Here is a 12,345-nt window from a genome sequence, read left to right on the forward strand (position 1 = left end):
AAATTAGCAGGCAAAGTTTGCACCTAAGAACCTGTCTAATGCTTTATCTAAAGCAGATAGAGTATCACACTTTTTCTGTGCAAGAAATCAAACAGCGCTTCTGCCCTGTTTTCATGGACGCTTAAGATTCACTTCTTCAAATGTTTGGTAGTTTGTCCAAAGTCTGTTTTTACTACTAGAAATTATCGTGGGAGGGTGGGGGTACCACTGAGTATTCTTGCAAAAGGGAGAAGAATTGAGCCGCCCCACACCAAGCCTCAGGTAGCCTCAGCGACACTTCTGCCTGCAGTCCGCAGCAGCTTCTTATGCTTGCTAAGGCAAACGGAAAACCATGGCTTCCTTCTGACATGAAGGAATTTGGCGCTTCTATTCTTGAGCCTAGTCAGACTAGGGAAACCATGGGCTAGTAATTCCATCATAGTTAATAAATAACCCATTTTCATCAAATTTCCAATCCAAAGGCAAGTACTTTGCTGTATCTTTTATTATTTTATAATCATACAATATACGTTTTATTCTGCCGTGGCTTCCAAAACCCAGTCTATTTCACTGCTTAAAAAGACCACCCTCAGTAGGCTTACAAATGTAAAAGCTACTTCTTGAGGATTAACAAATATAGTAAAACACTACTTAAAAATCATCAACTTTGAAAAATATTGTTTCAGTCTCAAAGAGACATGACATTTTTTTCCTCCCAAAAACTTACCAAAAACTCTGCAACAAGAAAGGCGGCATCAAGACGAGAAACAACGTGCTACCGGCAGCAGCTCAGTAGCAGCATGGCGATGGGGTGTGAGGACCAAGAAGTGCAAATACAGACTTGTGCGCAGTGCCAGGAAGCTGGTTCAGAGCAGACAGGTTTTTAGTGACAGTAAACACAGTGTTTCACTAATATATTTGTTTACTTTGAAGCAAGAACTCCAAACATGTTGAAACTAATTTGAGCAGATAGCTACGCAAGTGCTACCGGCTAAGCCTGATTCACATGGTTGGTAGTTTCCCCTAGAAAACAATTTCAACTTCTAACATTAAGTACATGGCTGCACAGTGCTAACTACCTTACACTTAACCCTGAGCGAGCCCTGACCACGAGGCTGCCGCGTGGGAGTCATCCGCCTCTTAGAACAGGATAGTAAAGGACAGTTTCTACCATGTTTAGTGCTGCTGCCAGTTAAGAAGTACACTCCAAGAGAAAGTTAACCTGAGGAGTTTGAGTTACCTGATAGACTCTCTCCTTGCTGTTGCTTCAAAGAAACTTAAGAAAACACAAATTGACAATATTTCTAACAGTGTCAGCCAGTCCAGGCCTAGACTCACCAATATTGAAAGCCCGGATAGCAAGACACCCTGCCAAGCAATGGATGCCCCCCCAATTCCAGTTTGAACCTAAGCCAGTTACAGACTACTGCTTAACATGACCTTAGAGTGGCGATATAAAGAGACGAGGACAAAAAGCTGGTTCTTAGGAAGACTAACTGAATGAAGAAATTATTCAAATATGAGCCCACTACTTCAAGATTCAAAGCATGTAATTTCTCCTCAAGCACACTATTTTTTATCACATGCTTTATATAAAATTGCATTTGCCTTTCAAAAATATCTTGTATTTAGTTTTTAATTAAGTCTTCATCTTTGTATAAAAAACATGGGCCTTAAGGTTTAGATTGTCATTTTAAACAAAAGTAAAATGGTAAATGCCTTCTACATGCAACACCATTAGATATAATTAAGAAATGGGTAAAGCATGCATCGTACTATAAATGTCATTTAGTTTTACAGTTAAACTCATCAACATTTATCAAAACACTGCCTCAAGAAAGAGGGCAACAGCTACAGCTAGTGACTTCCATTCACCACTGTCTTTGAAGCAGCATGCTCTAAGGCAATACTACAGCAAAAAGTCTCCACATTTTGTATTTTCATCTTTTTGACTGAAATGTTAATTTTCTCTCACATTTCAGTAGATAGTAAGATGGGCATTGTTTAACTATATCACACTAACACTAGTAAACCCACTCCATGAGAAGCACCAAATGAACGGGATAGGGGCCAAAAGACAGAAGTCAGTGGAAAACCCCCAGGTTTCAATTACACTATTTGGAAATTATATTCTGAGCATCAGTGTACGATGAGCTGGCGATGTGTAAATGGAAAGAACGCCAAAGACTGACTTTGAGAGCTGCCAACAGGCAGATACACACTGGACAAGGCTTCCAGCGTTCTCACGCTAGCAGAACAAAGGTGCTCTGCAGTCACCGCTGGTTTGGGATCACTGATCAGCTGCACTGCCTTTAACAACTCAGGGCTTCAGTTCTTATTTCAAGCATTACAGAAAAGGGTCAGGAGGATTTAAGGGTGGTCACATGCAGCTCTAGTTTTGTGTTGTTCTTTATTATTTCACCTTACCCAAATTTTGCCGTGAGCAAGTTAATACAAAACCTCGACGGCAGTCCAAAGTAACAGCTATGAATCATGTTTCTGCCACATTAACACCTACCATATCTATAAGTGCTCCTACAAACTGGTCAGAAAATATGCAGAAATTATTTCCTAGACTTCAAAGAGGGGCAGAAAGTGTCAGCAGAATCCAATATATTTTACTTTTATGTTCGTTAGGACCCTGTTTCGTTCTAGCATCCGCTTTGCTTTTAGACACTGAAGCTAGATATCTCTAGCTCCCAAAACTGAACAAAAAGTAAAACCAGGGACCAGGGCCAACCAAGTGCCTTTGTGCAGGAGACAGCGTGGCCATTGCTCTTGGATCTAATCGCACGTCCTACTCACAAAACCGAAGCCTGGGACAAGCGCACCCCCCTGCCCACACGCACACGTCGTCAGCTATTCTCGCTTCCTGACACAGCCAAATCTCCCCCTCCCCACCAAGCAGCCTTACTAGCACAGCCACCAGACTGACAGCAGGACGATGCCACTGCCTTCTCCCTACAGAGGAGGTGACTGCTGTATCTCTGTAGTGCTTCAGACTGCCCATTTTGTACGAAGAGAGCTACATAATGGATTTACACTGTGATCCCCAGTCTTGCATATGTACAGTGTTCCTATTACAGCACATAGGAAGCCCAAGATAAAACGAGGTGTTTTGTGGATGCTTTCTGGTTAAGAGTACATTTTAGCTAGTAGAAAAAGGAAGCAAACTGTAAAGCAAAGAAAACACAAGCAATGTACACTACAACATATTGGTGTGCCCGTTCTATTTAAAATCTCAATAACTCTTGTTTTCTCCTGGGAAGCATTAAAACATGCAAACCGAACCCATTAGAAGCAATTTTCAGTATACTGCTCCTCCTTGATATTCACATGGTAAACACCAGCAGGTATAAGATCCATTAATGACGAGACCAGGCACCTAGCCATCTGTAAACTATGTCAAGCTTTCTGACATAGCAGCTTTAGACAGACAAAGGCAAGAAGCAGATCTGGAATTGATATCTTTCATCATTACCCATCATTAAAAAATTATGCTGTTGTGCAATTTCAGAAGTAGCAGGGAGTGAATATTTAATGTTTCTGCAAGTATTTATTAATTCCCCATTTCTACAGTTCTTTAAATGTGTTTTTTTTTTTTAATTACTGAAATTCTCTTCCTTCACTCCCCTTTTCCCATTGCCCTAATCTGCTTGGCATTAAACTTGTATTGTAAAAGCAACCGTGCCTTTGCTCAAAAGTCTCCCTTACACCCACAAATCCTGCAGAGTGTTGGCAAGGCAACAGGCACTGCAGGACCTCTGGGAAGCAAGTCCCATGGGCAAGCCTGCACTGGAGAGAACAGAAGGACACAGCATCAGCAAGAAAAACAGCTCTTCTAACCGTGTTCCCAAAACTATCCTTCCCTGGCACAAATTCTGTGCCTGCCCATACAGCATCAGCAGGCATAAGCAGGAGAGGCAGTGAGTACTTACTGAACACAGAAAACTGAGCAAAAATAAACTGGCTGTGCTGCCCTCTGAAGATCAGAGTACAGCCGTAGCTCGGGATGGTATGCGGTCAGGGCTGCAGGTGGTCCCACAAGACCTCGCTTCCTGGGGAACCAGCGCCACACCAACCGCTACGGCCCCGGTTCTGCTAACAGACAGCCTGCCAAGACAGAAGACCGTCAGAAGCAGCAGGCCTGCTGCTCAGACTCGTTAGGGAAAAGGGAAGGAGAAAGGTCACGATTAGGTGAAACCATAGGGATGATTAGGAAGGGGTCAAAGATAATCACCCAGGTTGCAAATCTTGCCAGGGTGCTGCGCCTTGCTTCCCAGGTCTGCAAAAGATTATTAGAGTGGAATAATTTACACAAAAGCAATCAAGAGCTAATCGTTTAAACATCCAACTTTGATCTTGTTTTGCAATTGTATCTTTTCCGAAAGATTTCGGGTCATTCCCAGCGCAGCTCAGCCACGATGCTTACAGGGAAGAAACTGCCAAACTGCAACTGTGCAGAGCAGCTATGGCAAACTGTTTGCAGCCCTTATTTCAACTCACAGACAGTAGCATTAACATCGGTTTGTTGCTAGGGCTAGAGCAAACATTACCTCAGCGATTCTGCTTCTGCATTTGCCTGCTTCACCCACCTCTAGGCACTATTTCTGATGAGAATGTATATTGGGACAGCCACAGATGTGAAACAAGTGTCCGACACTAAAAAAAAAAAAAAAAAAAAAAAAAAAAAAAAAAAAAGTCCAAGAAGAGTGAGAGCTGTTAGGTGCTTGCCACCTTTGGAAAAATAAAAATAATCTGTGAAAGAATCCAAGAAACTCTTCCCTCCCCCCAGCTTTTAGTCCTTTTGGTTTTCAACTAATTTTTTTCAATTTCTTACGACTTTCTTTTTCTCCAAGATTCTCTGCCTGCAAGAAGCACTAGCCTGATGCTCCTTGCAAGGGATGTGCTTTACTCAACTACATACAGTCACTGCAAGGGGGGGCAAGCAGGACATGCTTTCTGCATAACACTGCACTCATTAGCCACATTTTAAGCTCAAAGACCAGACTTCAAAGGTGAAAGACAAGCTTGGTGTGTCCAACAACACTCCTTGCTCCCAATTAGTGCTACAAGAACAAGTTTGGACAAAATCTCCCCTGCCCTCCACACCAAGGCTTACGGTTACTTCTATCTCTCAGCACCAATCCTCTGGGCCACCTCGTTTGACAATTCCGTGCAAATAAAAATGGATCACTCCACTAGAAGTCTATGGTCTTAACATGCTTGAAACAGTTTAAAATGCATGTATGCAGCGCTCCTACCTGTTCACTATTCTGAGTTTGTCTGTTGGCCTTATGACAAAAGGATGCAGAAAATGAACCAACCACCAGCTTTGAAGAAAGGAATTACTCTGAGTGCAGAGTGAGTGTTATTCCAATAAACCAGTGCAGTCCATTCAAGCACAGAAAATGTGGGGGTCTTTTTATTAGAGGTTTGATACCTTTCTAGTCATTCATAGTGTGCACCAAAATGGGTATTATGGAACAGCTGTGCCTGAGACCACGAGAAAGCCAACAGTATCTCTGCCATTATTAGAATTAGAAAGCTCCTCTTCCCAAGCATACAGTACCACTGTGGTCAGGATAACCACAGCAACATCAAAAACCCTGCTGCTTCTTCAACATCAGGCTTTATCACAGACTTTACTCTTTCACCTAGGATAGAGAATCTCAGAGATAAGTGACTGAAACCCCTCCAATTGAGGCGACAAATGTGCACAAAAAAAGCCATCTAAAGCGGTTTGCCTAATGCTGCCCATCAGTTTTTTTTGAAAGCACCATCAACTGAAGGTGCCCAAGACTGAAACGAGACAGCGACGCCACGCTGGTACCCGTAGGAGGGATGGATTTGTTGCTGGCTACTCAACCAAACATGGCTTTTGGAAGCGGCATCGCTCTCTGTCTCTCTCTCTCCTCACTACTCTCCTTTTTCCTCCCTGTAAATTCCCCATCTTCGCTTTGGAACAAACCTGGGTAACAGCAGCCACCAGAAGAACTCTGATAAATACACTCAGGCAGCTAAACAGGACAGAACAAAATGCCCGGTCTCAGGCCAGGCCTGCCCAACAGCAGACAGCCTCTCTGAACCATGGTTCTTGCAAATCCCATAGTCACACTCTGCTTCTGTAAGGCAAGACAACGCATGAGCTGAAGAGAGCTGTTGGGGGAGGCTTTACATAGATGCCCCGCATCTATGTACACAGATATTTAGTAAATAGCATAGCTCTTATTTGTAAATAAAGTAATTGAATTTCACACTCGGTCTCTGTTGCAGTTTATCCTGGTGCTCCTATCATCATCACTAAGCACACAAATCTTTCTGCTGACATGCCACAAGAGAAACACAAGACCTTTTACAGATGTTGCTAACAGAGCAGCTGAGAATCTATCAGACATTTGCTTAGCATTTCTTGAAATTATACACATAGTCCTCAATTCTCTTCTAAAAGCCCAACTGTCTGAAGAGGTCTGCTTATTTCTGCTGGCTTTTAAGGATTTGAAAGATCAGCCTGACTAATACTAAGCACATGAAGGGCAGAATATTTCAAGACCAAAGAGTAATTTGTAAAGAAAGTGCTCTGCAGTAAGTAACACTCAGCAGCACAATCATGAAATTTTAGTTTTCAGCAGTTGAGTCTTACTCAGAAGTTGCATTTGCATTCTTTGCAGAATTAATGTCACATAGGGCCTTTGGGTCCATATATGACTTACAACAGTAGTACTTTACGTGGAAGCCCTGCCTTCCTTAAGCCAATAACGTGTGCTTTTTGCTACTATTTTGCACAATCTATCCATAGTAAAATGCTCAGATACAGTAATGGACAACCACCACACAGAGAATTTTTAAGTGCCTATTAGTAAAATGTTTGTAGGCAATATAAACAATCAAGGCAGTACTCCCTGCACAACTGTTCTGACAGATATATTTGTAAACAGGGTTTTCTTCTGTAAAATCTAAGTTCTAATTTTTATTTTCTATCTTAGGAATCTACACACCCCTTGCTAAGGCTAAAGGGCTAACAGGTAGTTTCAAAAATGCTAAAGAGCCCTCAGGTTTCCTAGGCATTCACACCTGGGAATCTGAAGATGGACAGCAGTGTTTCAGTACTCCAACCAATACCTTAACTCATACAAACAGGTCACTTGCATTTTAGAAAGCAAACCCAGACCTTTCAATAACAGTGTTGTCAATGAACTGTATGATGCATCACATTTTGGAGCTACAAATATTAAGTATAATTCATCAGGGGCATTTTCCTAGTAGGTCACATAAATTACAATCTGGATCAATCTGACTTTTAAAAGCTGTTTATAAACTTTAAAATAGCTTTTGCTGAAATGCTGCTTGGCTAACTGGCCAAGGAGCTTCTGTATCAAATGTCTGGATGGTTTTGTTTTTTAAATCATCAGTGCTGCACACACAGCTAAAGGATAACCTACACTGTACTTTGAAAAAATGAAAAACTGGCTTAAAAAATCATTCTGATAAAGAAATGAAACAAAGAACAGGCTCAGCCTGTTAGCTGCAACAGTTACACTGGTGTACAGGTAACTTAAGTCACTTAACCTCCGCAAGGCTCTCACAGAACTTCCGTCTATAGAGTTACATTAATAACTTTCCAGATTTGAAAAACTATATCCTTTCTGCAACAAGTGTAATATGTAAGTACAAGGAATCTTAACAGTCAGCCTCCTCTGGTTGCAACTTGAAATTCATTACAACATAATAAAGATCCTGTGAATGGAATTTATTAAGTTCAGCTGATGAGATAAAACACTCGGGTTTTGAGGAAAAAACACTTTGACATAGACACAATATGCTCAATACTGAAAACGAGGTAGGCTACTTCAGCCATGGAAATTTCCTTTGCTACTGCAGATATTTAATTTGGTAGCAGCTTGTCTTCCTGTCACAACCCCGAATAAGGAATCTAAACAGCGCACCTGGAAACGGATCAACCAACATGTGCTTTTATTCAGTTTGGGATGAATTATCCCTTGCATGCTATCCTGAGACAGTCACAAACAGCCTTCACAGCTTTGATGAATGGCTTTTTAGTTTAGGTTGCATTATGAGAACAAAACAAATGATCGTGAATCATAAGATTTTATGGGTATGCTGTTTCTTATAATTTCCTAAAAAAAAAAAAAAAGGAATTACACTCTGCTCATTAACAAACCTTGCTGCATACAGCCACGTATTTTGAGAACGTACAAGCAGTCGATTACACGGAGGGAGTGTGGGGGACAACAGATAATGAGTTAAGTCAAATTTTATTTTAATATGCCCAAAGAAACATCAGCATAATCAAACGGGGGCAGAAAATTAGAAAGGAAAGGAATTCAGCTGCTGTATTCTTCATCTCATTCTGAAATTCAATACAATGAATTAAGCTTGTCACTCCAACTATAAACTGCCAGAAACCACTTAATATAATCAAGTTGCAGGCTGGGACAACAGATCTGTAAGACGCTGATTTTGACTAACACTACTGAAGCACGCAGGCCTTCCTGTGCTGCAATTCCACAAAAGCAAGGTTCAATGACCAAGACATTTATAAACAGTGGTTTAGTAGATGGGATATATTGATTCCTCCTCATACCAAGACCAGAAGACAACACTACCATCTCACTTGCCAGCAAGTTTATTTAAAATTCCAGTTCCACCATCCAGACACTAGGATAGGCCTAGTCTTGCAACTGATGCATACAACACTGGCTGTCATTCAAGCAGCAGACGAGCTCCATACTGCCCTCACCACCAAGAAACCCCATGCCTACAACGGCAGGGCAGCAGTGCCCATCCAGCAGGAACAGCAATGCAATATGGAGAATTTGCATGCAGTGATACAGGCTTTTCAACAGCCAAAGCTACAAAGACACACAACATGATTAAGGAAACAGTAGTCCTACTATATTTCAGCTTGAATTGCAATATATACTAGTTATCCTATTCAAAATCCTTGAAGGATGAATTTTGCCCATTAGCTCAGAGGGATTTTTCGTTTGCTTCCTAAAAGCCTCAGCAAAATTTATGCTGCATTGTGAAATGAACATATAGACACAAACACGCCCTGACTCGGCACAGAACCAGCCCTAATTAGCTGAAGAAGCCAAACTGATTTCTACTCAAACTTGACTTTTTGCTTGGTACCTGCCAAAATGCCAAAGAAAATGTTCAGAAGCAGCAAGCTTTGAAATGCTGAAATCACACACTAGGTTTCCAACAGGTACATACAAAGGCTTTGTTTATTTAGAAAGTGTACATTTTAATATGCACAATTTCTCATCTAAAAATATTCCTTTGCTGCATCTTCCACAAAGGATTACATGAACTTTCCATTTCTGTTTGGGATTATGTTCAAGCAGGAGTTTAAACCCAGTTAACTGCAGACCTTGCCATTTTCAAAGCTCCCTTGTTACTATAATAGGCAAGATTTTCCCCAAACTATCCTCACTGATTTGAAACAACAAGGTTTTGCTGCTTAGCAAATGGACTCCATCAAAGAATGTCATCCAAGGCAAAGCTTCTGCACAGCTCAGTAGTTCAACCCCATGGCACATCTGCCCTATGCATTTGATAGCCACATCCCAGTGCTTTCTGACAACATGGAGAACTGGCAGTTTCTTATACGCTAATAAGCTGAAGGGGCCCTTTGCCATGAGCCATAGGAACAGTCAACCAGGACAGGTAACCAAAGCTGAGAGGCAGCGGCTGTCCCAACTAACAAGCGCACCTCTGGTCAGGTTCAAAGGTTTGGCAGCTTTCACTCAAGGTTTTGTTTTCGCCTTCCCGCCATCCCTTCCCAAAGTAAGGGCTTGTTACTAATGTAGACGAGTTTTCTAATTGGTTAGGAATGTGTCTCTTAACACAACACCCCAGAGAGTCTGTTTCATTAGGTTTCCTAACACTACTGAAGAATGCAATAAAAAACCCAAACCCAGATGTCTGGCTCAAACCCAGGAAATTTGGCTGGTCCAGTGAGATTTCCATTACACAGATACTGTACTGCTCCAGCATTGCCAAAGTACTGTACTTACGCAAAGAAAGCATTCACAGATGAACACTGTAATCACTACTGCATTACACTTGCTTTTGTAGCAGAAAACGAAAGATAGTTTAGCTTTCAGCAGTAGTATTTTACTAATAGAGCACAGTAATGTTCTGCAGGTGAGGCTATGCCACACTGAAGTGGAAGGGAGACTATTCTTCACAAGAAATGTAAGGTAATACCGATGATATATAAATCTGCACCTCATCATGTCACTTCAGTATATCAAACCTCAATGTACTACGTAGCTAAACAGATGAGACCCCAACACTCTGTTATTATTGTCCTACAAACACGTTTTTACAGTTTGAATATTACATCTTTACTTCTTCATAATTCATATACTAATTACCAAGAAATTTTAAAAAGTTTTGCACAAGTAGAAACATGAAGTTATCTTTGGTCTAAAGACAAAGAACAGTCAAAGCATCTTAAATAAAGACAGTCAGTAAAATGGTTTCTAAGGGAAGCTGTTTGTTGAGAAAGAAAACACAGATGAAGCCTAAATTTAAAGTTGGAATAGAATAGCCAGTATAATGCATCTGCTCTCCTTTGGGAGAGTCAGAATCATTACAGGAGACCAGGAGGTATCTCAGCAGCACCAAATGAGAGAAAAACTGTATCAGGGCAAGAGCTTCAGGACCAGGGAGATGAGTAATGATTAAGTCTGCAAAACAGACAGTTCAGAAAACCATCTCAGAGATGAGGTGACACAGTTGTGCGTCAACATCCTTCCCCAGAAAATACAAACAAAATAATAGTGTGGAATTACCCAAGCTAATCTTACATCATTTGGAACGTAACCATGGTAGACTCCAAGCTGCTCAAACAGAAAGATAGGGCATGAAAAAAAGAGCAATGAAAGGAAAAACTACAAGAAAGCACCTTTCTACCATGTGAAACAAGCCTTCGCCCTTTAAAAAAATGTTACTTTCTAATTTTTTAAGGACAGCAGCAAATTTACTACGCGATAGTATGGGCATTCTCTCAAGAAAAATGAACAAAAATATCAGAGTCCTGTTACAGGAATTTAAGTACTACTCCTGTCTATTGTCACATCACTTCGCATGCCAAACACACTCTAGAAACATAAAATAGATACATGAATGCTTCCGAGTAGGACTGTCAGCCTTGAAAAGCAAACCTTCCACTTCACTGGGTCACGCAGTACCAGGAAGTTTCTTCTGCACATCTTAAAGGTATATCAAGACCTGAAGAAAATGGAATTTTGCTCTAGAGGTGAATGGATTTTGCTTCTTTCAGCACGTCTTCTACTCCCATTACTTTTGCCATTCAAGTTACAGTTCCTGAAATCTCCTGGTCTCCAGAGCCTCTTTGTCCACAAAGCAAACAGAACTTTCACCTCAGCCCTTGAGAAAAAGATTTCACCTGGAATCAGAGAACACTTGGAAAATCCTACTACTACTACAGAGAGCAGGAAGCACAGGAGGTGGAAATGCAACCAGATCTCTGGAGAGCTTTTCCTGCTGCCGCCTGATAAAAGCTGTGAGAAGGCAGCCTGAGGGAGAGGCAGATCAGAGGGGGAAAAATGTATTGAGAGAGAGAGAAAAAAAAAAAGTGAGACTCAAAAATCTGATAGAACATATGGCAATTCACATTTGCAATATTCACAGCAAAACTCAAAGCAACAAACGGAAGCAGACAGTCATATAGTATAAAACAAGACAGCCTACAGAAAATGTGCTAATGCCACACATGCAACACGCTGTTTGCAACCAGTACCCATCCTTCGGATCTGCTACCATAAGTCTCAAAATATACCTCATCACAGACAAGAGAGGTTAAATAACATCCTGCTGTTCAGTGTGCACAGTAATAAGTCAACCTTCCTGCATTTACTGTCACACAGGATAGGAATGCTTCAAGCCTGGAGTCAAAATACAAAAAGAATAAAGTACAGCACCTGGAAAATAGGTTACAGGAACCCTGTAGCCTGAACAGTTTGCCCTAAGAAGGCCTCTAATGAGAATGCTAATTCCATACAGCGTTCTAGACCACAGAAAATTTGTCTTTTTATTGATTTAAAGCAAATCTCTGTATATCAGATAAGATATAATCATTGCATTCCTTTCCCTACAGGCTTTATAGAGAAGCATGTTTTGTGGAAGTAATATCTATGGTGTTTGAAAGATAGTCTTTTTATAAGAAAGAAATTTTGGATTGGGTTACTAAAAGCATCAGCCTGCTTATCAGTCTTAGAGCAGCATCTTTAAAGGTCACAAGCAAAGGAAAATCAGATACTCAATTCTAATTCCTAGCAAACAGGAGCTCATTTTTCACAAATCCACCCC

The 12,345-nt window shown here is 41.0% G+C and overlaps 1 protein-coding gene across 1 annotated transcript in view; it reads right to left on the reverse strand.

Moving 5' to 3' along the window:
- The window catches only part of CADM1 (cell adhesion molecule 1), a 204,232-nt gene that overhangs the window by 78,577 nt on the left and 113,310 nt on the right, over positions 1 to 12,345 (reverse strand). The window lies entirely within an intron of this gene.

Source organism: Rhea pennata, chromosome 24 (assembly GCF_028389875.1).
Source record: "Rhea pennata isolate bPtePen1 chromosome 24, bPtePen1.pri, whole genome shotgun sequence".
Lineage (NCBI taxonomy): Eukaryota > Metazoa > Chordata > Aves > Rheiformes > Rheidae > Rhea > Rhea pennata.